Here is a 27,977-nt window from a genome sequence, read left to right as displayed (position 1 = left end):
GTGGGGGTGCATGAACTGGTGTGGAGGTGTCTGCTCTGATTCTCAGTATAGAAGGGCAAGAACAAAAGAAGAGGGCATAGCCTTAGTCCTTAGCCTAAAGATGGTCTTGCTTCCTTTGCTTCCATGGCTTAAGGAGTAAAGAGAGGCAATGGAGAGAAGGCAGGCAGGGTATAATTTGAGGAACTGAAACAAGTAGAATACTTATATGCAGAAAAGTAATACAAGGGAACTTCAAAAAGCTCATGAAAATGGAATTAAAAGATAAGCATGTCTTGGTACAAAAAAAAAAATTGACATCCATGCCTAGTTTTATCATAATATGCATTTCCACGAACTTTCAGAAGATCCCTTATATGCATGGATTTCAAAGATTTTTTTTGGACCCAAGTGAACTTATCTTTTAATCCCAACTTCCATAAGCTTTTGAAAGTAACTTCACTAGTCAGGTTGCTCTGGATCTCCAGATTTCCTCCAGTTGAGCCATATTCACAACTTTGCCCTTCACTCTCTTGTCTCGTTCCTGATCCTGCTTGAACATGTGGTTCAAAATTACTGAAGCACTTCTCAAAGAGGAAGCCCTCAGAAGACAGGACTCAGGCTGGAAACACTGTTTTCCACAGAGTTCTCTGAAAACTTTGTAAGATCTTTTAAGTTTCTTAGCTACCACATAGATTGTTGGTACTTATCTTCAAAAAAAAAACATAAAAGACAATGTTTTTCTTTAAACTCACTTGTAATTCATCACCAGCAATGCTACCGTTAACATTTTGGGTGTATTTCCTTCAAGTCTCTGCTTTTAAATGGTTAAAGTCATACTGAATATATAACTTGCAATTTTACTTTTTCAGTTAATGGTCTCATGCCCACTTCGGCAGCACATGTACTAAAAGTTAACGGTCTCTCCCAAGTGCTTTCACACACCATTGTAAATTCTTCAAAATCCTCACCATGCTTGCTGCAGAAGAGTCCATGAGTTATTTATCCATCTTGTTGGACAATGACTTTGCTGGACATTTTAAGTGGTCTTGGGTTCTCTGCTGACTGAAACAAGGGACTCAGTGGAAGGGAAAGCAATAAGGTCAACATCATCACCATCTCAACTGCAAGTCCTGGCAACCATGAATAGGGATGTGATAGTGAGGACCAGGGAAATGTAGGAGCCACCTGGGAGCCTTACCACATAGCACTAAAGATCTGCTGGTTGGAGCCAGTGCTATGGCGTAGTGGGCTATGACTCTGCCTGCAGTGTGGCATCCCATATTAGGTGCTGGTTGGTGTCCCAGCTGTTCTTGTTCTGATCCAGCTTTCTGCTATGGCCTGGGACAACAGTGGAAGACGGTCCAAGTGCTTGGGCCCCTGCACCCACGTAGAAGAACCAGAAGAAGCTCTTGGCTCCTGGCTTCAGGTTGGCCCAGCCCTGGCCTTTGCAGCCATTTGGGAAGTGACCCAGCTGATGGAAGACCTTTCCCTTTCTTATTCTTTCTCTCTCTCTCTCTCTCTCTCTCTCTCCCTCTCCCTCACCCTCTCCCTCTCCCTCTCCCTCTCCTTCTCTCACTGTCTGTTAACTCTACCTCTCAAATAAATAAATAAATCTTAAAAAAAAAAAAAGATTTAAGCTATGCCCTAAGCTACTCCACAGCAGCTTAAATTTTCTAGGAGTTTGGGACACTACCTCAACTTTGACTTTTAGGCATTCTGCATTTGAGAAAATCTATTTAGATAGTATTGACCTCAGAGGACTAGAGGACTTGAGGACTATGGGACAGCCACAGGCTGTTCTCTTCATGGTGCAATGGCTGGCCCAAGAACCCCATAGGTTTTCTCCCTGAGTCCTCATAGTTTGCTGGTTAGCAGGAATGATTATCTCATGCACCATTTACACTGTTTTTGTTGTGTGGGTTTGTTGTCATCATAGTTTTATATTAAACAGCTTGTATTAGTTAAACCTGCAGCTGTTTTTAAACCAGGTGCAATCCTAGTTTTTATACCTTTAAAGGGTTTTTTGAAGAAAATAAAGAAGATTATGAGACATACAAATATGTGTCCTGCAAAGCCTAAAACAGTTCATATCTGGCTTCTCACAGGCTCTTTTCTAACCTTTGAGCCAATAGGGAAAGAAATGAACCCCAAGTTTCAGTGGCCTTGCACATTAAATGCTCTTTTTCTTGCTACCAAATAGTTCGATATAAATGCTCTTCAGTGGCCTTGCACATTAAATGCTCTTTTTCTTGCTACCAAATAGTTCGATATAAATGCTCTTAGTTGACACAAGCTTTTCTTCACTTAGTAATTCAGGGCTTCAGGCTTCATTGATCCTGTGGTCCCACCCTCCCTATAAGCCTCAGTGTAGTTTTCATCCAGTGGAATCCTGGAGAAAAGTGAAATATGTTGGAAAATGCACATTTGCTTCCTGAAGTTCCAGCCCATTTATGATAGATATTGAGCCACTTCTATTGGCAAGCAGCAGTCCATGGCCACACATGGGACAAATGGGAAATGTCTGGCCAGTGACCTCTCAAGGACATGCCCTAACTATACTGCATGTGAAGACTCAGTCCTGGAGGAGAAGAACATAGAGAAAGGAAGAACATATTTTTGGTGGATATATAGGTCTCTTTTCTAAGGTGTAATCACGTATGAACATTTATGTTGTCAATTTTTTAAGTAATTATATGCTGTTAAGCTCAACTGAAATTTCATGTTTTTTCCTACAAGAGGTCTGCCTTCAAGAAGTTTTTCAGAAACAAATACTCCTGTAAGCTGGGAACAGGCTGTAACTTATTACAATCAAGAGGAAACCAAACAAGTAATAGCTTGTGACAACACTAGGAAAAACACAAAACCAGAAGAGGCCTCCACAGTCCCTGCGATCTTCCCTTTTGTTCCAAATAAGGTCACATCTAGAGTTCTCTCAAACGAGAATCTCCACCCTTTTCTAATCTAGCGGAGAAGAAAATGAAAACAACAGTGAGAGCAGAGAAGTAAATTCTAGTGTTCCACAGCGCAGTGGGCTGGCTGGTACACAGTGAACTTCTGTACATTCTATGGAGAACTGAAGAGAGGTGCTCAAAGCCTCCAATACCAAGAAATGATAGGCAATAAAAATGTTAAATACTCTTATTTGACCAATATACATGGTCTATATGTCCCTAGTACAATTTAAAAAGAAGACTGGGGCTGGCACTGCGGTGCAGTAGGTTAAGCTGCTGCTTGGGACTCTGGCATTCCATATCAGAGTGCTAGTTCAAGACTTAGCCGCTCCACTTCCTCTCCAGCTTCCTGCTAATGTGCCTGGGTAAGCAGCAGAGGATGGCCTAAGTGTTTGGGTCCCTGCCACCCACATGTGAGATCCAGATGGAGCTCCAGGCTCCTGGCTTTAGCCTGACCCACCCTTGGCCATTGTGGACATTTGGGGAGTGAACCAGTAGATGGAATATCTCTACCTCTCCCTCTTTCAAAACAAAGAAAAAAGAAAACTCCCAAGTTTTTTGATGCAACTCCACTATCACTGCAGCTCTGCATAATTCTTCCCTTACAAAAACTAGAGTTCTCAAAAGCATTTGACTGTAAAACTGTGGCACTTGGCTTACTCAGTATCTCCTAGACTAAACAAGGTTCACTGTCCCAGAGGCAGATGATAGTTGGAAAAACCTGTTACTTGCCAACTGCTACAGGTCATAATACCTCCGTACCTGTGGTATAAAATCCCTTTCCTGGCATGTAATTATGATTTAAATAGCCCCTACATTAGGAGAGACCACAATCAGAGTCTCTCTTTGCTAGAGGCAAACTAGCCTATGAGAGCTTGAAAATCTACTTAATGTGCTCTAAATATAAGGAATTTTTATTTGAGTTTACTTTAAGTTTTACTTACTTATTTTCATTTCATTTAAAATGCAGAGATCTTTCATCCAATGGTTCAATACCCAAATTCCAACCACAGCAAGGACTGTACAATATGTACCCAGAAGACTGGAACTGCATTCAGGACTCCCATGTGGGTAGCAAGGACCCACGTTCTTCAGCATCATCTGCTGCTTCCCAGGATGCACATTAGCAGGAAGCTGGATTGGAAGTGAGGGAGTTGGAACTGAAACCAGATTCTCTGACATGCAGCCATCCAAAGTGGCAATTTAACCACTGCACAAATGTTCATCCCCACTTTGATTTTAAATGTGAAAGGTATGTGCCAGAAATGTTCATGCTGCTGGGGCCAGCATTGTGGCATAGCAGGTTAAGCTGTTGCCTGGGATGCCGGCATCCCAAATACATACCATTTAGAGTCCCAGCTGTTCAACTTCCAATCCAGCTCCCTTATAATAGCCTGAGAAAAGTAGTTGAAGATGGCCCAAGTACTTGGGCCCTGCAGCCACATGGGAGACCCTGAAGAAGCTCCAGGCTCCTGTCTTTGGATTGGCCCAGCTCTGGCCATTGCAGCCATTTGGGGTGTGAGCCAGCAGATGGAAGATATCTCTCTCTCTGCCTCTGTCTCTCTGTAATTCTGCCTTTTAAATAAATAAATAAATAAAATATTTATTTAAAAAAGTGAAAAGTAAACTGAGTCACAAAGGCAGTGGAAAGAGTACAGTAGGGGGCAGGATGTCAGAGAAGCTTAACTCTGAGAGTCTGTATTCTAGACCCATTGCTGGGTCTGCTTCTGGAAATGCTATTATGTCTTGAGAAGGTTGAACAACATCTTACAGAAAAGATCTGATACTATATATGAATGAGGCCAGCATTGTGGTGCAGTAAATTAGGACACCACTCATGACACTGGCATCCTAGGTCAGAGTGCCTGTTTGAATCTTGGCTGCTCCACTTCTGATCCAGCTTCCTGCTAACGTGCCCGGAAAGGCAGTGGGTAATGTCCAAGTGCCTGTGCCTCCTCCACTCATGTGGGAGATCTGGATGGACTTCCTGGCTCCTGGCTTCCTCTTGGCCCAGTCCTGGCTTTTGTGGTTATTTGGAGAGTGAACCAACAAATGGAAGATTTCTCTCGCTCGCTCGCTCGCTCTCTCTCTCTCCTTCTCTCTCACTCTCTTTGTCTCTCTTACTCTCGCTGTCACTCTTTCAAATAAATATTTATAAAAAATTAAAATATACATGAATAACAGGGTTGTACAAATGCAAAATCTCATAATATACCAATTTTAACCCTGCTCTGACATCACTCTACTATTTTTTTAAATTTTTTTTTATTATTTTTATTTTTTGACAGGCAGAGTGGACAGTGAGAGAGAGAGACAGAGAGAAAGGTCTTCCTTTGCCGTTGGTTCACCCTCCAATGGCCGCCGCGGCCGGCGCGCTGCGGCCGGCGCACCGTGCTGATCCAATGGCAGGAGCCAGGTACTTATCCTGGTCTCCCATGGGGTGCAGGGCCCAAGCACCTGGGCCATCCTCCACTGCACTCCCTGGCCACAGCAGAGAGCTGGCCTGGAAGAGAGGCAACCGGGACAGAATCCGGCGCCCCGACCAGGACTAGAACCCGGGGTGCCGGCGCCGCTAGGCGGAGGATTAGCCTAGTGAGCCGCGGCGCCGGCCCTCTACTATTTTAATACAGTTGCTTATTTTTATTCAGGTAGATTTTTAATCAGATAAATGCTAATGAATATATTGATTTTTATTCATTTTTGAGTTCTGTCCATGTAAAACCAGTACATTCTCATAGGGAAAAATTAGAACTCTTGAAAAAGTTACAAAGAAGAAAGAAAAACTCTGTACATGTACCCACTATCCTACCCTCCCTTACTTTCATTCCCCAGAAATAAGCACTACTCTCAGTTTCTTGGGAATTCTGTCAGAAATGTCATCCACATATGGATGCTCATTTTAGTCTCATTTCCACTAGATAACACAGTGGTCTGGCCAATCCTGGGAGGTCCTAGTGACCTGTTGTCTTCACCAGGCCTAACCTGAAGATGTCTGATTCATGCAGAATGGCATCCTCCACCATGCTGGCCCCAGGCAAAATTATAAAGTGAACTAATCGTCTTTGTTTCTTGGTTTCTTCCTTTGTCCCCTCCTAATTTCCTGCCACTTCTCCAGATGCTCTGTGCCCTTGTGTTGCCCATGATCACGACTCACCCAGACTTTTCCTGCCCAAGTGATAATCCATACTCAAAAACCTAACCAAGATCGCCGAATAGGGAAAGGATATGCTGACCAGGGGAAGATAGCGAAGAAAAGCGGAGGAAGTGTATTCCCAGGGGAGAGTTGGAGGGCAGTTTGCAGTGGAAATTCTACAGAAATTAGAGGGACACCATGGAGCGGAGTGGAAAGAGCAGACATGCAACAACAAGTGAGGACATCACATGCGATCCTGCAGCCAGGGGTTGAAGGGGACACCAGCTTCTGAGAACGAAGTGATGGCAGACTATGGCAGCCCACACCACTGGTGAAACTGCATGAGGGAGAACCTTGCAGACCACACTGTGAATCCGGACTGGAGCCCTAGCTATGGAGCAGGATACCCATCTAATGCAGTGAAGAAAAGCACAGTTCTTTCTCCCCATCCCACAATAAGAGCACCCAGCAACCAGCAAGGAGAAGGCGCCATCTTGATATCAGTAGAAGCTGCAGCAGCTCTCGCACACACAACCAGGGAATTTTACCAGATGGAAAAATATGCATTTCCCACTGACTTTCAATCTGGTTGGGAGGGTAGACAGGGGGCTGGGCAACCACTTAGGAATGTGAGGTGCCCCCATCCTCTCCATCTCTCACAGGCTTTGGGGATCAAACTATCAAGGCAGAGCACCCACAGGCAGCTGACTCTGGGAACATCTCTGTTCTCTCCATGAAAATGACAGGCTCATGGGGCTGAGTGGGGATCCTCTGCACCCTATGACTGTGGGAACCTTGTGTGCTCTAAGAAGTCTGTGACTATATGATAGGATGTAGTGGGTAGTCTGGGCCCTCACTGTGTCTGGCTGGCATCACTGGCTCAGAGCTTCCTGACTGCCTGGGTGAGTCACTGAAGAAGATTTTGTGCTCATACTCAGGTCTGGAAATACTTAAACCAAAAAAAAAAGAAGAATAAAAAATTAGAAAAACTGAAAATAGTGTTCAAATTTATGAAATACTATCAAATGACCTAACATACAGGTCTTAGGAGTTCCTGAACATGTGGAAAAAAAGAATGGATTTGAAGGTGTACAGGGTGAAATAATAGCAAAAAACTTTCCTAATTTGGAGAAAGGGACATCCAAGTACAGGAAGCACATGGAACTCCTAATAGACATGACCAGAAAAGATCTTCATCACAACATATTACAGTCAAACTTTCAACAGTACAATATAAAGAAAAGATTTTTAAATACATTTAAGAGAAATGCCAAACTACATTCAGAGGGTTTTGAATTGGACTCACAGCTGATTTCTCATCAGGAACCCTAAAGGCTAAGAGAGAATGGAGAGACATAGACCAAGTCTTAAAAGAAAAAACTGTAAACCCAGAATACTGTACCCTACAAAGCTGTTATTGATGAATGAAGGTGAAATAAAGATCTTCTAAAAAAAAATTGAAAGAATTTGTAAACATTCATCCAGCCTTACAAATAATGTTTAAGGATGTGTTATATAGAGAATCACAGAAAGATAGTCATCATTATGAAAAAATGTGAAGGCAGAAAATCTCCTAGTAAAAGTATAAAGGAAATCCAAAGCAAACAATAGGAATATTTCTGGGAAAAATGGCAGGGCCATGTCATTACTTCTCAATAGTAACTTTGAATGTCAATGGCCTAAATTCTACAATTAAAAGATACAGACTGGCTGAATGGATTAAAAAACAATGACCATCTGTTGCCTACAAGAAAGAAACCTCACCAACAAAGATATGCATAGACCAAAATGGAAAGGATATAAAAAGCTATTCCACGCTAATGGAAAGCAAAAAGGAGCAGGCATGGGGGCAGCACTGTGGAATAGTAAGTTAAGCTTCTATGTGTGGCACCCACATCCCATATGGGCGCCATTTTGAGTCCTGGCTCCTCTACTTCCAGTCCAGCTCCCTGCTGATGGTCTGGGAAGGCAGTGGAGGATGGCTCAAGTGCTTGGGCCCCTGAACCCACATGAGAAACCTGGACAAAGCTCCTGCCTTCTGGTATTGCATTGACCCAGTTCCTGCCATTGCAGTCAACTAAGGAATGATCCAGCAGATGGAAGACCTTTCTCTGTCTCTCCCTCTCTCTGTAACTCTGCCTCTCAAATACATAAATAAAAATAAAAAACAAGCAGGTGTAGCCATCCTAATATCAGTCAAAAGAGACTTCAACACAAAAATTGTTAAAAGAGTCAAAGAAGGGCACTATGTAATGGTTAAGGGATCAATTCAACAGAACATGTGACTATAATAAATACATGTTCGCCCAATACTAGGTCACCTGGTTATTTAAAATAAATGTTAATGGGCTGGCACCATGCCTCAATAGGTTAATCCTCTGCCTGCAGCACCAGCACACCAGGTTCTAGTCCCAGTTGGGGCACCGGATTCTGTCCCGGTTGCACCTCTTCTAGGCCAGCTCTCTGCTGTGGCCCAGGAGTGCAGTGGAGGATGGCCCAAGTGCTTGGGCCCTGCACTCCATGGGAGAACAGGAGAAGCACCTGGCTCCTGGCTTCAGATCAGCATGATGCACTGGCTGCAGCAAGCAGGCTGCAGCAGCCATTGGAGGGTGAACCAACAGTAAAGGAAGACCTTTCTCTCTGTTTCTCTCTCTCACTGTCCACTCTGCCTGTCAAAAAAATGTTAATGAATCTAAAGGGAGACATAGACTCCAATTCAATAGTAATGGGAGACTTAAACACCCCACTGTCATCAATGGACAGATGAACCAGACATAAAACCAACAAAGAAACAACAGAGCTAATATATACTATGGGTTAAATGGAGGTAACTGATATGTACAAAATATTTCAACCCACAGCTAAAGAATACACATTTTTTTCATTAGTGCATGGAACTTCCTCTATGATAGACCATAAGCTAGGCCATAAAGCAAGTCTCAGCAAATTCAAAAAAACTGAAACCATACCATACATATTTTCTAACCACAATGGAATTAAGCTAAAAATTAACAATTTAAGAATCTTTAGAAAATATGCAAAGACATGGTATTGAACAACTCCTGAACAAACTGTGTGTCATAGTAGAAATCAAAAAGGAAATAAAAAATTCCTGGAAATGAATGAAGATGACAATATAACATATTAAAATACATGGGATGCAGGAAAAGCAGTATTAAGAGGAAAGTTTATAGCACTTAGTGCTTGCATCAAGAAATTGGAAAGGCATCAAATAAGCAACTATCAGTGCATCTCAAGGACCTAGGAAAACAAAACAAAAATTAGTAGGGACAAAGAAATATTGAAAATTAGAGAAAAATAGGCTGGCACCATGGCTCAATAGGCTTATCCTCTGCCTGGGGCGCTGGCATCCTTGGTTGTAGTCCCGGCCAGGGTGCTGGATTCTGTCCTGGTTGCCCCTCTTCCTGTCCAGCTCTCTGCTGTGGCCCGGGAGTGCATTGGAGGATGGCCCAAGTGCTTCGGCCCTGCACCTGCATGGGGGACCAGGAGAAGCACCTGGCTCCTGGCTTCAGATCAGCGCGGTGCACCGGCCACAGTGGCCATTGGAGGGTGAACCAACGGTAAAGGAAAACCTTTCTGTCCCTCTCTCTCACTATCCACTCTGCCTGTCCAAAAAAAAAAAATAGAGAAAAATAAACAAAATTGAAACAAAAATATTTAAAAATCAGTGAAATGAAGAGTTTTTTTGAAGAAATAAGCAAAATTGATACACCTTTGGCCCAACTAACCAAAAAAATCTTAAAAAGAGGGAGAAGACCCAAATAAAAATCAGAGATGTAAAAGGACATGTAATAATAGATACCACAGAAATAAAAATAATCATCAGAAATTATTACAAACAGCTATATACCTACAAATTGGAAAATCTAGAAGAAATGGATATTACTGGATACATACAATCTAACAAAATTGAGTCATGAAGACATGGAAAACCTATACGGACCAATAACCAAGATGGAAACTAAATCAGTAATAAAATCCCTCCCAACAAGGAAAAGCCCAAGACCAGATGGCTTCCTTGATGACTTCTACCAAACTTTTAAAGAACTAGGGGCCGTCGCCATGGTGCAGTACGTTAATCCTCCGCTTGTGGTGATGGCATCCCACATGGGTGCCAGTTCTAGTCCTGGCTGCCCCTCTTCCAATCCAGCTCTCTGCTATGGCCTGGGAGGGCAGTAGAAGATGGCCCAAGTCCTTGGGCCCTTGCACCCACATGGGAGACCCAGATGAAGCTCCTGGCTCCTGGCTTCAGCCTAGCTCAGCCACAAGTGTTGTGTCCAGTTGAGGAGTGAAACAGAAGATGAATGATTCTCTCTCTCTCTCTCTCTGCCTCTCCTCTCTCTGTGTAACTCTGACTTTCAAATAAATAAATAAATCTTTTTTAAAAAAAGACTATTGGAACTGATAAGAGAGTAAAGTAAAATTGCAGGATCTAAAAATTAACATACAAAAATCAATAGCTTTTGTATACACAGACAATGGCATGGGTGAGGAAGAACTTGTAAGATCAGTCCCATTCACAATAGCTACAAAAAATTTACATATCTTGGAATAGATTTAACCAAAAAGAGGAAAGATCTCTATGATGAAAATTATAAAATATTAAAGAAAGAAATAGAAGAAGACACAAAAATGGAAAAATCTTCCATGTTTGTGAATTGGAAGAATTAATATAATCAAAATGTCCATTCCTCCAAAAGCAAATGCTCCCAAGGATGTGGGGGAAAAGTTACCCTAATCCATTGTTGGTGGGAATGTAAACTGGTAAAGCCACTATGGAAGACAGTATGGAGATTCCTCAGAAATCTGAATTAGACCTACCATTTGGCCCAGCCAACCTACTCCTGGAAATTTACCCAAGGAAAATGAAATTAGTAAACAAAAGAGTTATCTGCACCCCCATGTTTATTGCAACTCAATTCACAATAGCTAAGACATGGAATCAACCTAAATGCCTATCAACCAAAGACTGGACAAAGAAATTATGGGATATGTACACTATGGAATACGACACAGCAGTTTAAAAAATGAAATCCAGTTATTTGCAACAAAATGGATGAATCTGGGAAATATCATACTTAGTGAAATAAGCCAGTCCCAAAGGGACAAATACCATATGTTCTCCCTGATCTGTGAAAACTAATAGAGCACTTAAAAGGAAACCTGTAGAAGTGAAATTGACACTTTAAGAAGCAATGACTTCAACAGCCCTTGCTTGACTGTGAAGGACAGGTTTTTTTTTTTTTTCTTCATATTATTTCTTGAACTCTTTACTTAACATAGAGTTAATCATATGCATATAAAGTTAACTGAATCACTCTATTCCTAAAGATGTACTCATGAAATTTATACTCATTAATTTAAAGGTTACTAAAAATAAATTAAATTAAAAACAAATGTCATTGAAGAATAAAAAAATGAAGTCAATTGAGGATGGATCTCAGCAAAAAATAAGAGTGGGAATAAGAGAGAGAGGAGGAAGTTTGTAACTGTAAAGCTATATAGTTCTGCACACATTCCTAAGGATTTACTTCTCAGGGTACAGTTTAAAAAATTATCATGGTGGCCGGCGCCGCGGCTCACTAGGCTAATCCTCCGCCTTGCGGCGACAGCACACCGGGTTCTAGTCCTGGTTGGGGCGCCAGATTCTGTCCCAGTTGCCCCTCTTCCAGGCCAGCTCTCTGCTGTGGCCAGGGAGTGCAGTGGAGGATGGCCCAAGTGCTTGTGCCCTGCACTTGCATGGGAGACCAGGATAAGCACCTGGCTCCTGCCATCGGATCAGTGTGGTGCGCCAGCCGCAGCGCGCTGGCCGCAGCGGCCATTGGAGGGTAAACCAACGGCAAAAGGAAGACCTTTCTTTCTGTCTCTCTCTCTCACTGTCCACTCTGCCTGTCAAAAAAAAAATTATTATGGGACCCAAATCCCATTTTGCTGGGTGGCAAAAATGACATCTTAAGTGTTAAAGTGATCATATTAAGTGTTAAAGTGAACACATAGATAGGATTAAGTGTTAAAGTGATCATATAAATAGGATCAAGTGTCTGGTGATAATAATAAATAGAATTAAAAAGGAGAGAATGTTCCAACTTGGGAAGTAGTCCACACAACAGACTCATAAAATGACAAACAATTTAAGTAGCATTCTAACTTCAGAATCATCCCTTAAGCCAACCTGGTCTGGCTGAAAAGCCTATGAGAGTATTTCAGGCACAGAAAGCCAAGAAACTGTGGCAAAAAAAAAAAGTTTTACATGAAAGATCTCTGTGAGTGAGACCCCAGCAGAAAGAGGTGACCATCAGAGACGGATGTATTTTTCTCTGAAGGGAAGAGAGAACTCCCACCTTGCTTATGGCCTTGTCCAAATACTGATGTAGTTTGTGGATTCAAAAGGTTTCTATAGCCTAGGCAGCTCATGTCAAGAGCCTTGGGTGGTCACTTCCGTCATATATAAGAGTTTTAATTGTTAAATTAACAACAGGAGTCACTGTGAACTAACTTCCCATGCAAGGCCTCTGTCCTCAATTAGTTGTATTATGATAGCTAACCATAAAACTTGTTCTCAAGCAATTTTTGTGTATGTGTGTGTGTGTGTGCACGTGCAAATTGTTGAAATCTTTACTTAATATAGAGTTGGTCTTCTGTGTACAAAGTTAATTAAAAATGGGTCTTAATGAAGAATGGGACTGGGAATAGAAGAGGGAGAAGGCAGAGGGGTGGGAGTATGTGTGGGAGGGCTGGTATGGTGGGAAAAATAACTATATTCCTTAAGTTGTATTTATGAAATTTGTATTTCTTAAATAGTTTCCTTGGGAAAAAATAAATAAATAAATAAATAAATAAATAAATTATGGCAAGGATGTGGGGAAAATGTACCCTAAACCACTGTTGGTGGAAATGCAAAATAGTACAGTAAGTTTGGAAGACAGATTGGAGGTTTATCAGAAATCTGAAAATTGATCTACTATATGACCCAGCCATCCCACTCCTGGGAATTTACCCAAAGGAAATTAAATCAGTATATGAAAGACTTTTATGTGCCCTAATGTTTATTGCAGCTCAATTCACAATAGCTAAGATATGGAATCAATCCAGATGCCCATTAACCAATGACTGGATATAGAAAATGTCATATATATACACTATGGAATACTACTCAGCCATACAAAAGAATGAAATCCTGTCTTTCACAACAAATGGACGCAACTGGAAACCATTATACTTAGTGAAATAAATGAGTCCCAAAAAGACAAATACCATGTTTTCTCTGATCTGTGGCAACTAATAAAGTACAAAACAATATAACTGACATTTTGAAAATTGATTATTGTTTACAGCCCTTGTCTCTACTATTGAGTGTTTCTTTGTTCTTATTATTTGTTGAATTCTTTACTTAGTGGAGAGTAAATCTTATGATTATAACATCAACTGACAGTATGTTAATATAAAAATTAAAATAAAGAATAATAAAGGAAGGAGGAGGGAGTGTGGGTATGTTGGTGGGAGGGAGGGAGGGTAGGGTGGTAAGTATCACTATGCTTCTAAATCTGTATATATGAAATTTGTTCACCTTATGTACATTTTTTTGACAGGCAGAGTGGATAGTGAGAAAGACAGAGAGAAAGGTCTTCTTTTACCATTGGTTCACCCTCCAATGGCCACTGCAGCCTGCACGCTGCAGCCGGTGCACTGAGCTGATCCGAAGCCAGGAGCCAGGTGCTTCTCCTGGTCTCCCATGAGGGTGCAGGGCCCAAGTACTTGGGCCATCCTCCACTGCACTCCTGGGCCACAGCAGAGAGCTGGCCTAGAAGAGGGGCAACCGGGACAGAATCCGGTGCCCCGACCGGGACTAGAACCTGGTGTGCCGGCGCTGCAGGCGGAGGATTAGCCTATTGAGCCATGGTGCCAGCCCACCTTTTATACATTTTTAAAATAAAAATAAAAAATAAAGAGATGTGATAAGTAAATGTGATATACTAGAAGATTCTAAAAGAGGAAAATTTAAAAAATCCAAGTTAACAATCAAAAAACCCTATCTTTTCCTCTATGACTCATCAAGTCTTTCATTGAGATGTTAATTAATACCAGATTATAAATGAATGAGCTTTCTTTAGTAAGATATTCTTCTAAGGAATATTTTTATTTTATAAAAATAATGTAATTAACTCATAAAAATAACTTGATGAAAGTGGGATTGACAATGTATAGTAAACAAATATTTGTTGAGGGGCTTCTTTATGCCAAATTGGAGCTATGAGACAGAAACTTTTAGATTCAGGGAAAACAATATCTACTATGGATTCCTGAGCCTATTCCAGAAAGGTCCAACATGACTAGAGTGGTTGTTACAGAATAGAGGAGATTGGAGACTATCCAAAGTAATAGTAACAGGCTCTCCATGAGTTGAAACTCATGACTTGCCTTTGTTTTTAGTTTCTTTCGTGTGGAAAATTTGGCTGTTTTTATTCTGTCACAAAACAGATGGGACCATGATTTATGATTCACAGTTTATGAAGCTAATTTAATAGTCTACCAGGCTTCATGCTCTATCACGTTTCCCATATTGGCAGTGATTTTTCTGCTGGACATTTGTCACAAAAGGAACATTTCAGAGTTGGGATGGGAGGAACTTGGGCTTTACAGAGTAGGGAAGTAGTAATATCACAAGGGTTGTTTGTGCATCTGACAAATGTTTGTTGGGTCTCCAGTGTCAAGTACTCCTTTAGGAGCTAAGAATCCAGTCAATAAGTCAGAAAGGTCTTTGTGAAAAAGAAAAATAATAAATAAATAAGTAGGCAAATAAATCACAATCTCATTTCATACGAGTGCTTTGAAGAAAATAAGAGAGTGATATCATAAAGTGACAGCAGGTGGGCAATATTAACTAGGGTGGTCAAGGAATGCCCCCCTCAGAGGCACCATTCAAGCCAATGCCCAAGTGCAAAAGAAGTGGTTCTTCCAAAGTCCCAGGAACTATGTTCCAGGGAGAGATAACCCAAAGCACAAAGGTCTTGAGCTGAGAAGGAGTTTAGATGCACAAGGTTCAGAAATGAGGCAAGTGTGGTTATAGCCACAATCCATCCTTACATGCCTCCCACCCCCACTTTCTGTCCAGCTGTTGATGCTAATGCCACTGGGGCCTTGGGTCAGGATGGTAACTGGGTTATTCACTGCATCAAATAGAATACTTCCTGGCTCCAATGCAGAAACTGTAGTGTGGCTCTGATGGAATTTGCTTCCAGCTTCACTTTATGGCTCACAAGAAATCAACTAGCATAGTGATTCCAATGGCATACCAGCCTTGAAGACTGGGAAAAAAACCCAAACTTGAATGCAAAAGCTCTTCAGAAGGTGGCGATCAGGATTCTCCTCCAATTAACTTGGTTGTTGGAAAAAGTCAAAATTATTTTTCATGTAAATCTGGTGATACAATCACAGGAAAGTTACAGTGTACTCATGGCAGCACACTTTGTGAGCTTTTACTCCAAAGACCCTAAATGATTTAGGTCGCAGTAAATGATCTTTGGTAGTGCTCTAAGTCCATCATCCCTTATTATAATTTTGAAAATTTAAAATCAAATATTTTTTATATTGCTTTTGGAAGTGATGTGAGTCTACTTATTCATACCTGTCTAATGATAGAGATATTAATATACTTAATTAAATGATATCACCTTGGCATACACCAGAGTTTAACATAATATATGTATATCTGCCATTTTACTTGTATAAAGGTTGAAAATATGAATTCTTTTTTTTCTGTCCACAAAGAATAAGCACCAGTACATCTTTTAATTTTTTGAAAAGTTCCTGACATTATAGAACTACACTGAAATGTATTAATATTCCACTCTTAAATTTCCATGACAAACAGAAAAATTCATGAGCCAAAAAAAAAAAGAAAAGAAAAAAAAAAGAAACATGGGGAGAAGCTTATAAAACTAAATATGGATCCCAGCATTACAAGCTGAACAAAGAAAGAAATTAAAAGGCTTTTAATTTAAAAATCACAAGTGGATGAGAAAGTGTATAGAAATGGAAAATTTACAAAGTATTTAAAACCTTGAATTGCTGACTACACAGATGGATCACAGGTGGCAGTGAACAGCAGAAAGGGATTATGGATGAATCTGTATTGTACTAGCTGTTCCCCATGCCACCCATCTCCAAGGAAAGATGGACACTGATTTGATACTGAGACAGACTAATGCTGGCATAAGATCTAGTGATGGTAACCTGCCTATCAGTAGATCCTTCTACTGAGTTTGAAATTTTGATCTGTGCCGCAGACATCTAACAAATGTCATTGATTGTAGCACCTTGATGCCCAATTATACAGCCAATCAAATCCTTTGGAATGGTGGATTCATGAGAAGTAGTCTGAGCAGATGCATCCAGACCTGCTCAATAGCCCTTCACCCCTGGAGAGCTGGATTCAATGCCACTGAATCTGGTGTTGCCATGCATCATGGAAATGAGACTACTGCATTACCAAGTGATGCATTTTGGTCAAATCTACCTGTGGAATGGCATACTGTCCTTGAATGGTATAGGCCTGACCACCTGCAAAGATGACCTGAGAACTGGACAGCTTGGAACAGTACCACATGGTCACACCCTTGCGGGAGTCGGGCTGGGGAGGGATTGGCAATGAGTTGCCAACATGATCATGCAGATCTGGTTGATATACTCCATGATGGATTGTGGGATGCCAGCAATAGCGATGGCCCACTCAGTTGAGTTGGGGAGCATATCCCCTGCCACCTGCACCTGAGCCCCTGTACTCTCTTGGATTTCCTTGATCTTCTAACTACCTTTTCCAATGGGAGAGCCACACTGACTAGCAGGAACCACCAGCCTCAGGGTAATTGGAGGTCTACAGGCAGCTGTGCTATTGGTCTTAGACCTGCAGATGTCTTCTTCCAGTTTGTCAATGATCATAGCAAAGGCTTTGAAGATGGCATTAGTGGGTCCAGCCAAAGTGATAATGCTCTCAAGACAGTTCCTGTCTGAGATGTTGGTACTTGCACCACTCTCCTGGTGCATCTTTTTAACAGATTCTCCTTTCTTTCTGATGACACTGCCAACTTCCTTGCCAAGCATAAGTAGCCACATGGTGAGAGTGACATTTAATCCACTTGCAGTCACACTGGTCTGTGTTGGGCAGTGTTCTTGGGAGCTGGACTTTGAGTGGTCAGGTCCTTGGTCCCTGGTTGGGGTAAAGCCAAACCTGCAGTTGTGAAGCACATGAGGGGAAAATAGAAGCAGGCAGGCAGGGGAAAGGGGGAGGCTGGGGCCCGGGAGAGGGGCAATGGGGGCAGGCAGGAAGGCAGTTGGGGTCCTTCTGCAGGTAGACTGAGGAAGAAGGAACAGGAGAGAAGGAAGAAGCAGCAAGGATCCCGGGGCCAGTGGACAGTGCATGCTGCAGCTGCTGCAGCAGCTGGCTCTGCTGGTCTAGAGAAATATGAATTCTGAGAAAAATCTGGCACAAAACCTGGGGGAGCAAACTTTCACTCATGAATCTCAGGCTATTTCCTTAATTTTAATCTTTTTAAAGATTTATTTAATTGAAAGAATGACAGGGAGAGAAAGAGAGTGAGAGAGAGGGAGAAAGAGAGATTCCATTTGCTGGTTCACTCTCCAAACACCCACAATAGCCAGAGTTAGGCCAGGAAGAATCCAGGAGACAGGAACTCCATCCAGGTTTCCCATGTGGGTGGCAGGGACTCAAGTACTCAAGCCATCATTTTCTGCTTTCTCAGGTGCATCAGAGGAAGGTGGACTGGAAGCAGAATAGCTGGGACTCAAATCAGTACTCCAATTTGGGATGCAGGCAACCCAAGTAGCAGCCCAAGCCACTGTGCTCAACAATGGCCCCCATAACTTTAATCCTAACCACTCTCAGAGTATCTGCCAGTATTTTAATGAGTAAATGGGGTCAAGAGGAGAAAATGGCTATTCTCTAGTTCATAGACATTTTAGTAAGCAAGAATAAGCCTCTCCCTCTGGTGTGTATTACATGATTCATAATTGCCCACCATATTCCAAGGGACACAAGAAAAAGACCACATAAAGGTATAGTATATGACAACACACTTTCCCACTGTCCCAGTGTCTATTGAAGCAATAACTTTTTGGTTCATAGGTGTGTCCTAGTAACTGTTGTGTCCTTAGGACATAGCAGAGTTTCTGGCAATTGTAGATACTTAGTAAATACGTACTGAATAGTTGCTCCATTCTTAATACTTGGCCACAAGGCTGCCCACCACACGTGCTGACATGAATGAAAACCACACATCAAATCAATTTCTTCTGAGTTCCCTGCCAATCCAAGGTTGGGATGCCCTTCGAACAGATGTTTGCCATTCCTAAAGCTTGCATGACTCTCTGATGGCAAGAAGAAGTGGGTTTCCTGCCAATGCCCAATTTACATTTTCTTGGGAGTCCACTAGCTCTCTTTCTTTTAATAACAAAAAAAAATCCACTCAATTTAGAAGTCCCATGACTCTCTGTTTCACAGAAATACTTTGACTCATTAACGGACTCCACCAGAAACCCTGATGCATCTGAATCTATTTTCAGCCTTTTTCTATTCACATCTTATCCCTTTCTTGTCCTCCATGGCTTCAGTCAAGACTGTTATGAATGCATATCAGTTGATAGCACCCATTTGACTCTCACATTTGCACCTCTACTGATTGAGCCAAGGGCATTAGCAGAACCCAGTCTTCTGGGTTGCTGTGACTGACCCGCCCCAAGTTCTACTCCCTAGCAGGCCCTGGAGCATTAAGTTTTGCTGGCAAATCTTCCATAGGTGAACTGCGCCTGCCACTTACTCCTTTGAACCAAAAGGCACTGAGAACTCTGTCTACCACAAACAGCTCAATTTGACAAAGAACTCAAGCTCAGCTCCAAAAGCCAGGAACCTAGGAGCATGTAGAATACAGAAAGTGGCACATTTGAGATGTCCTGTGATTTGTAAAATAGTACATATGCATGTTTATTTAACCAGTAATCTGCCAGGAAATTTTTAAGACTCTTTAAGGCTTTGGCAAACATGACTCTCACTGTATAGATTCTTAAGTGAGAGGAGTAACAGTAAATGGGACTTAGTTTTTTTTTTCAGGTTTAGCAGTAAACATCTGCAGTGTTCCTTGAACATCATTTTATCCTTTGTTATAAGTGCAAAAGACTTAGAAGATATCCAGAAAAGCATTAACCAGTAAACAATTTCTGCCTCTTAACTACAGCTAATGTATTTCTTTCCAAAAAATTCATTATTTTTGATGAAATCTTAGGGAAAAAAAAGATATTGGCCCAACAGTTCTCCTTGTGAGAAAATGCTGCTGGTGGGCATTGTGTGTTATGTGCAGGCACCCACAGTATGCAGGAAGGCCAAAAAGGGAAAGCTCCAATTATGTGAGTGTGCTAGGCTCTCTGAAAGAGAGGAAAAAGAAACTTCAGGGTAGATAATCAGAGGACGGGATGGTGATAAAACTGAATTATTAAGGTAAAGTTTCAACTGTAAGGTCTGCTGAAAGACCCGTCACTTTGGGAGACAGTTCTTCTACTTTGAAGAAACTATAACCTTCAAACAAGGTTGGTGGTACATTCCAGTGACAAGAACCCTTTGGAATCAGCAACCATTAGTGATAGGGGAAATGGTAGCACAAGCAGAGGAAGGGGATGTGGGTGGAGGCAATAGCAGCAAAACGGGGCTTCTGGAAACCACAGACAAGATGGAAACCAGAGGGGAAAGGCATAGCCCTTCCTGGCCGCACAAGGGTAGGTTTGTTTTGTTTTGTTCACAGGCAGAGTGGACAGTGAGAGAGAGAGAGAGAGAGAGAGAAAGATCTTCCTTTACCGTTGGTTCACTCTCCAATGGCTGCTGTGGTCGGCGCACCATGCTGATCCGAAGCCAGGAGCCAGGTGCTTCTCCTGGTCTCCCATGAGGGTACAGGGCCCAAGCACTTGGGCCATCCTCCACTGCCTTCCTGGGCCACAGCAGAGAGCTGGACTGAAAGAGGGGCAACCAGGACAGAATCCGGCGCCCCGACCGGGACTAGAACCCGGGCTTCCAGCGCCGCAGGTGGAGGATTAGCCTATTGAGCCATGGCACCAGCCAACACATGGGTAGGTTGTAATAGGCTAAAAAAAGCTGGTGGGGAGGAGGTTGATGGAGCTCATAATTCTCATTCACAAGAATGAAAACTAGTGTGGGATTGGATCTCACATGCCTCAATGTGACCTGAGGAAACAGAGTTTCTTGAAGGGAAATGATGTACAATCACTTTGACACAACTTATTCCACAGCAAGAAGGCCACCTTCACCAAAGATAATACTGAAAGGTTCCACATCCCTAATCTAAGTCCTATCAACTCATTTGGAGTGTCTGTTTTCCACACTGCCTGACCAATGTGACATTCAACAGGTGCTCCGTTCTAAACCCATGCCTGTGAAGTTAGGCACTGGTTCTAAGAGTATATGTAACCAACAGCAACCAAAGGAGAAACATGGAGTGAGAAAGAGGAGATTCTCCAAACTAGAACTATTACCATCATGGTTCTTGAATACTGTTTATTAAGCTAATGGATACTGATACAAACAACTGAGGACACTCAACATTTACACTCTCAGATGGGATTTCCTAAAGCAGAGATAGGGTTTGGAGGAAGGTGTGTGTATGTGTGTGTGTGTGCATGTGTCTGTGTGTGTCTGTGTGTGTTTGTGTGTGTTTGTGCTGTATAAACAGCCAGGAGACCAGGGAACAGGTCATGTATGCAGAACATCAACCCCAAAATTGAGAACTGGGTCAGGCAGATTGGCAGTAGGATTGCCAACTCTATTTATAATGAACTGTGGGCAGATGAAGTGGTCACAGGCCCAGAAGACTTTTTTCCAGGCTATTCCAAATTCACAGTGGCAGGAACAAGAACAGGATCTCTCTTTACAAACGATATAAAGAAAATGGCACCCAACAGCATGCCAGAGTTACTGTGCACTAGTGGGGTATGCCCTGTGACAGAAGCTAGTAAAACAAGAGCCTAGAATGTATATCCAGGGGCTGAAGGATAGGAGGCAGCAAAAATAATGGGAAGCCGCCACTGTGTACAGGGGAAATGAACACAAGAAAACGAGAATATTGCAAAATTATACCCTTGGTCTCAGCCTTCTCCCTGAGATAATCCCAGGCCTATCTGCAGGTCTGGTATATCCCAACAGGACATTTCATCAATCGATGGGTCCAGGATCCCAGGACAGAAGGTTCCATAGCCCAGAATGTGACAGTTATCCTAACAAAAACTTCACTCCCAACAATAAAGGTATACACACACAACACACAAGAGCTCATCATTTCTAGCATCGTACCATCACTCAAACACAAGCAGCACCAATTTGGACAGTCTTTGGAATGCTTTTATTTTCTTATGATACTCCTACAACTAGGACCATTTAAAAACAATCATCTGCACTGGATTGTGGCATGCTAATTATGGCCTCAGCTCCAGGCGGGAAACCACCCATCTCAGAGGGAGTCCCTGACACACCCGTGTGTCTCCCCACAGGAGACCTGAAAAGAGAGGGATAAGGCTGATGAATGAGTCTCCCTCTAATCTAAAGTTCAGGCTTCAGCGAATGGCCATGTTCTATTCAGGAACTGAGTGTGGTGTTGTCCTAATTGTTTTTCTGTAGAACAAGCATGTGCTCTCCCTTCTAGCCAAGTCTCAGCCAATCACATGTGGAATTATAAAAGCACTGGGAAAACCTCCTGACATTTGTGAGAAATCTGCTCAGCTTATCTTCACAGCTCCACTCAGACCCACCTGGTTCTGAAAGAGGGACAGCAAAACCATTCTCTAGGGTTTGTGCTAGAGTTAAAGGCTTGCTGAGACAAGTGTCTGCTCTCACTGCTGCTGCTGTTTCAGAGGAAGGCTAGGTTAGATGGTCTTAAGAGATGCTCTCCTTGCCTGGAATTCTAGAGAAAACAGGGTGAAAGTAGGACTTGGCTCCTGGGTTGGATACTTGTTTAATTAATCCACCCCCTTTATGCCTCAGCCTATATCCAAGATTCAGCTGCAGCCAGTATTGACCATTGTAGGCCCTGGGTTGCTGGGGCTGAAGCAAGAATGCATGGAATAAGATCTGCAACACTTACTCCTGAAGGGAAAACATGCTCTGCAGAAAGGCAATGGAGAACAGCATTTCGGTGGTATTTAAAAAAAAAATCCTTCATTCTACAAATGTATACTCCAAGATACACTGGGCTCCAGAAAAGAGTGCCGAGCTTGACAAGTGGTCCCTGCCTTCATCTAGCTTTCTATTTAGCCTGGGTTTAAGGATCTAAGTGATCTGACTTAAGATCCAGTGGCTTATCTTCACAGAGCCTCCTAGGGAAAGATTTAATGTGATAACATTATATAAAGGTTTATTATTGTCGCTCCCCCTCTTCGTGGAGGAACGACACAGGACCCTGCGCTGTTCTTTTGTCTGCTCGGCCCTCCCCGGGTTTGCTGCTGGTTCTTCCCGGGTTGGCTACCGATCCTTCCACCTCCGTGGAAGGGCATCTCCCCCTGCCACTTTTCCCACTTCTGCAGGGGAGCGGCACACTGCCAGCTGGCTCCCTCGGGGGCTGCTCAGGTGTTCCCTTTAGATGTTCCCGGTGCATGGTGTCTCTCTCCTCCTTTATAGTCCTCTTCCACCAATCCCAACTCTGCTACCCACACGCCAAGTACGCTGCTCTCCTCCAATCAGGAGCAAGATCAGCTCCTGCAGCTCAATCAAATTGGCGAGAGGCAGCTGTGTAGAAGCTGTTTACTCCCTTCTCAGTGCCATATTGTGGGAGAGCAGATGCATAGAATAAGTCTTAATTCCAGTAACTTAGTCTAGTCTGAGTTGCTCCCCACAATTATGAGGGGTAAATGAGACCATCTAGGTGAAGGATCTAGCCCACTGCATTGCTCTCAAGAGGTGGTAGATACCGTTAAGAGCAATATTTCATAGGTCATAGGAGGCATGCTGGAAACTGCATTGGTCACCAGAAAGACCTTATTTATGCATAAAGGGCCTTTGGCAGATAACCAGACCTTAGGTCTCAAAGGACTGCATCCTGGCTCCAGACAACACAGCCCCAGTGCCCTCGGTGAAGCCCAGCATTCTCCATACACACAAAGTGGGGAAGAACCCAACCACCACACTGCTGTCAGACCATGGCCCTGGGCAGCTTATTAAAGGTTCCCAGAGGCCTTTTGTCAATTGTCCTCTGAACCAATATAAACATCTCCACGCTGCCATTCAGGGGACATCCTGTTTACATGGCAAGTGGGGATCTTGGTTGCTTTCCCTCTTCTCCTTTTTAAAGGCTGTAATTATGTTTACCCAAGTCCAGCAGGAGGTGCCAGGCAGGCTGTGAGTTGATTTCCCTGGCTAACACTGCAGACGGCTGGCGGCAGCCCCACTGACCCCTGCATCCCAGGCAGACAGCCAGCCCTACACACACCAAAACTCTTCCTACAAAGACGGCCATTCTTGCTGAGCTGTTTTCTTTGTATGCATGCTGGGAAGCTCTGGATAATTGTCCAGCAAATGACAAAATATGTCAGCACTGTGCACGTACAGGATAACTGGTTAATGAAGGAAGGGAAGGGCAGAGAGTTCAGCGCAAGACCTCCCGGGTACCACACAGCATACTGTGTATGTTCCACATATTGTTGCCGTCAACCCCGGTACAACCCAGAGAATTAGGTCATTACCTGACTTCTAGAGATGAGGAAATTAACCATGGGATCACTCTGCTACTGGAAATTAAACCAGAGCCATCACACTTTATAGACTATGGTCTTTCTACTCCAGGCCAAAGAAAAGGGGGACGGGGGCAGAGAGTTTAGAACTCTTAGAGTTTCTTATGGAAGCCCAAATGAGTTGTTCTGACTCAAGGTATCCCAGGTGTTTCAATCCTTTTCCAACCCACCATAATGTATTTTCAAACATGAATCCAGTGCATTTTAAATCATACTGAGTCATACTTCTTATACGTCTGTGTAAGCTGCATTCAGAACAGCCCTACCATTGGCAATTCCTGTAAATGCTGGGCAAAGCATAAAAATTAACTACAAAGGATTTTAGAAAGTAAGCCCCAAGAGCCAGGTGTGGACGGAGATGAAATTTGAATTTTAGAGACATGTCCAGCATGGGAAAGACTTTCTCCCTGGTTGGTTGCTTGCTTGCTTTGGTTTGTTTTTGGTTTGGGGGAGCTTTCGCTTGCGGGTTGGCCATCGTCTTAGGTTGGTGCGTGTGACGTGTGCCGCTGAAGTTCTGATGGAGAGCCTGGCCTGCTGTCTTTGGAGGGAGAGCTCACAGGGGTAGGCACTCAGAAACCACAGCAAAAGGCTGCTGAGGGATGGCGGGGCTGTGGAGGCAGAGATCCAGGGAAGGACTCGGGCAGACAAGAGGCTCCTCAAATTCTGTCCGAGAATCCTGCACCAGTGCCAATCCAAGCCAAAAACACACACATGCAGGCCAAACTCAAGGTAGCACAGCAAAGGCTTTAAGTAATTGAGTAGAATTTTTGCAGAAGGTGAGACAGAGCTTGAAATCTGAGTCTTTCTAGAATAATTGTTTGCTATGACAAAGGCATCATATTTTTCATAGGAATAAAATAGATCTCAAAGAGGAGCCCAGGAGGAAAGAGGAGAACCTGAATGGAAGTGAGTAAATAGGAAACTGCTCTCAGCACATTCTATGTTCAGGGCTACTCTTGGGCTCTTCACTCCCTCTTGCTTGGCAGCATTCTCACTACTTGCTGATGGCCCCTAAGAAGGTCTCTGGAATCCCTGACTTGTTGAACTTACTCCTTTATAATCGCATACCCCTTGAGTTTGGGCTGGACTTTATGACTGGCATCTAACAAATGCAACAACCAGAAGTGATGGAATGTCTCCTGCAAAATTAGTTACAGAAGAGATCATGATCAGTCTGTCTGTCTGTCTCTCTCTCTCTTTCCCTCCCTCCTCCCTCCCTCCTTCCCTCCTTCCACTCTGGGGAAAACAAACTGCTGTGCTAGAAGTAGCCCAAGAGTGAGGCCATGGATCAAGGGACTGGTATCTCCCTCTAAAGGAGACCTGAGGCCAGCAAAAGGCACATGAGTGAGCTTGGAAGTAGATCCTATCCCAGCTGAGCCCTCAGATGACTGCAGCCTTCAGATAACACCTTCAGCACTGGCTTGTGAAAGATGTTAAGTAAGAGGCACCAAGCCAAGGCACAATTCACAAAGTCCTAAATCACAGAAGCAATAGATAATACATGTTGAAGCTGCTAAGTGTGGGGGATAATTTGCTACACAGCATTGGATAACGAATACACAGGACAAGGGCCAGTCCTAAAGGGAAGCAGGGAATGGTGTAGATGAAGAACACAGTGCTTGCTACCTAACCCCTGTAAACCCCAGGCAGACTGTAACCTCATATTATAGCTCTAGAAATCTATAAAACAAAGGTAAAAAGTTAGCCCTGCTTTAGAGATATTTCCCAAGAGAGCATTCACAGTTCGGTTGCAAGCTGCTATTAACTCACATGATTTGGCCTCAGGGAAAGATAGTACTTTTAAGAGAACAACTCAGTGACAGCAAAAGTGAGTAAAACCTGAGATAAAGCAAGACAGAGTCAGCTGTGAACCTGGTCCTCAAGAAGGGGTGACCAAGAGTTAATAATACTGTGACTATAATGTGACCAACATGGGTGAGAAAAGTCTGGGTTGGGTAACAAGGGGTACCCGTGTCCGGAGATGTCTAACTTAGTGATAGCAGAGGCAACCTTGTGACTCTGAGTCAGTCTACTGGGAAATGACTGTCCCCTTTGGCTGATAAAAGGAGAAATCTGCAGCTTGCCAGGGTGGGAGGCTGCCAGGGTTAGATCAGCTATAGACCTGGGTTATAAACAGCAAAATAAGTCAAGGAAGAATATTAATTCTGTAATGTGGGCCACCAGGATGGATCCTGAAGGAAGCCTCTGGCTTGGTGGGCTGGCTAGAGCCCCTATCCTCACCCTGGTCATAGCAGGTAGAAGCCTATTGCAACAGGGCAAATGTAGGCTCCAGAGTGGTACAGGCAATATTTGTTGTATAAATTTTCTAGGGAAGATTTCAAATCAAGACCAACCACTCCCTTCTTTGCTAAATTATTTTTACTGAGATGTATAGATCAAGTGTACATAGACAGGTATATACAGGTATATGAAAAGCAAGCTTTTGCCTGGGGTTTGCTTTATGGCACAGGTAAACTGGCAAAGAATGCACTTACAGGTATAACTAGTAAAACTTCTAGACCTGTGTTGGTTAAAAAAGCAATACACCAAACTAAAAAGTTAAGCAAGAAATTTAAACCATATACTCACATTTGTACCTAATATAATTTATATCATATATACTTGCAGCTTATATATTTGTTAATATATTTATAGCTCATATATCTCAGCTAATCTAAAGAGCTCATCCTATCAGGAAAGTATAAAGAAAAATAATTATCATTAAAAACAATTTCATATATATAAAACCCAGGATCAACTATTTTAAAGTAAAAATCACAACTGATCAAGATGGAAAATATGGAATCTTTCTAGAGTTCAAATGGGTTAGTAAACTGAAACAAGAAAGTACATTTTCTACAACCCAGGTGCAGAAAGTTTTTGTACACCTCAGTTGTGGCATAAAGTCTCACCAGATAGTGTAAGACCTATCTTCTATTTATCTTACTATTTTATTTGATATTGTCCCTGAATTCATCTGCCCCTCTCCTATTAGCTTACTTTACCATGGATCCCACTCAAACATGTACAATTTTATGTCTTTGAGTAAGTTATTGTATTAGTTTCCTCTGTTCTTGCAACAAACCATGTCAAGTTTGTTGACTTAAAACAATAGAACTTTATTCGCTCACAGCTCTAGAGGGCAGAAAATCAAGATCCCTTCAGTGAAACTAGGAAAGAGTCCTTCCTCTTTCAGCTTCTGGTGTGTCCAGCTGTTCCTTGACTTGTGGTTGTGTCACTTCAGTCTCTGCCTAGACTTCTGTGTCTTCTGTATGTATCTTATAAGGATACCTGTCATTGGATTTATCTGATGCTTTGTTTTTAAACAAATGTAGATGAGGACATCATCATTGATGTCCCTTTGTGGATATAATGCAAGTTTTATCTGCTGCATAGTCCCAGGAGTGGTATACTGGATTGTTTAGGATATAAACACATCTTCTATTTCTCCAAGTATTACCAAGACTACGTCTGCTCCAGCTAACTCTCATGTGAATGAAAATTCCTCTTTTCCCAGATTCTTGCTAACACTTGCAGTCATTCAATTTTATAATATTTGTTATTCTAGTTGAATGTCTTGCATTTTCCAGTATCTACAGCTTTACCAAGGACAAATACCTGAGCAAAGTCTCATGTTCCTCTAAGTTTTTGTTCTAGATTATAGTAGATATGATTTCCTTGTCTTTTCACTTTGTTCCCCTTTTCTTACACAAGAATTCACTTTGCTTATTTATTTACACACCCTTACTTCTGAGGCCAGACATTTTTCTACTGACCTTTGGCCCCATATACACCCTGCTATACCCTCCTGGAAGAAGAACAAGCAAGAAGTGGGCAAACAACACTCCGCAGACTGCCTTGAGACCTAAATTCTCATTAGGTCTTGCCAATAGGAAGTACTTGCACCTGGTGGGCAGCTGGAACGAGGGCAAGGCCATTTGTTACTGGCAGTGCCTCAGCTGCAGCAGTAGTGATGGCTTCTGCTCAGTGGCAGCCCTGTAGCTCCAGTGGCACTGGTGATAATGATCCATGGCTCCTGCTGTGCGGCTCCATCGGCTGTGCAGCTCCACTGGCTGTGCGGCTCCAGAAGTTCCTGC

At 42.7% G+C, this 27,977-nt stretch overlaps 1 long non-coding RNA gene and 1 pseudogene across 1 annotated transcript in view; both read right to left on the bottom strand.

The window, feature by feature from the left end:
* Positions 1-27,977, bottom strand: part of LOC103348315 (uncharacterized) — a 167,553-nt gene that overhangs the window by 113,169 nt on the left and 26,407 nt on the right. The window lies entirely within an intron of this gene.
* Positions 16,222-27,274, bottom strand: LOC100353293 (poly(rC)-binding protein 2-like; annotated as a pseudogene).

The sequence above is a fragment of the Oryctolagus cuniculus genome, chromosome 11, assembly GCF_051225735.1.
Source record: "Oryctolagus cuniculus isolate XC-2025 breed Fujian yellow rabbit chromosome 11, ASM5122573v1, whole genome shotgun sequence".
Classification (NCBI taxonomy): Eukaryota; Metazoa; Chordata; class Mammalia; order Lagomorpha; family Leporidae; genus Oryctolagus; species Oryctolagus cuniculus.
This window is presented reverse-complemented; position numbering and strand designations above follow the sequence as displayed.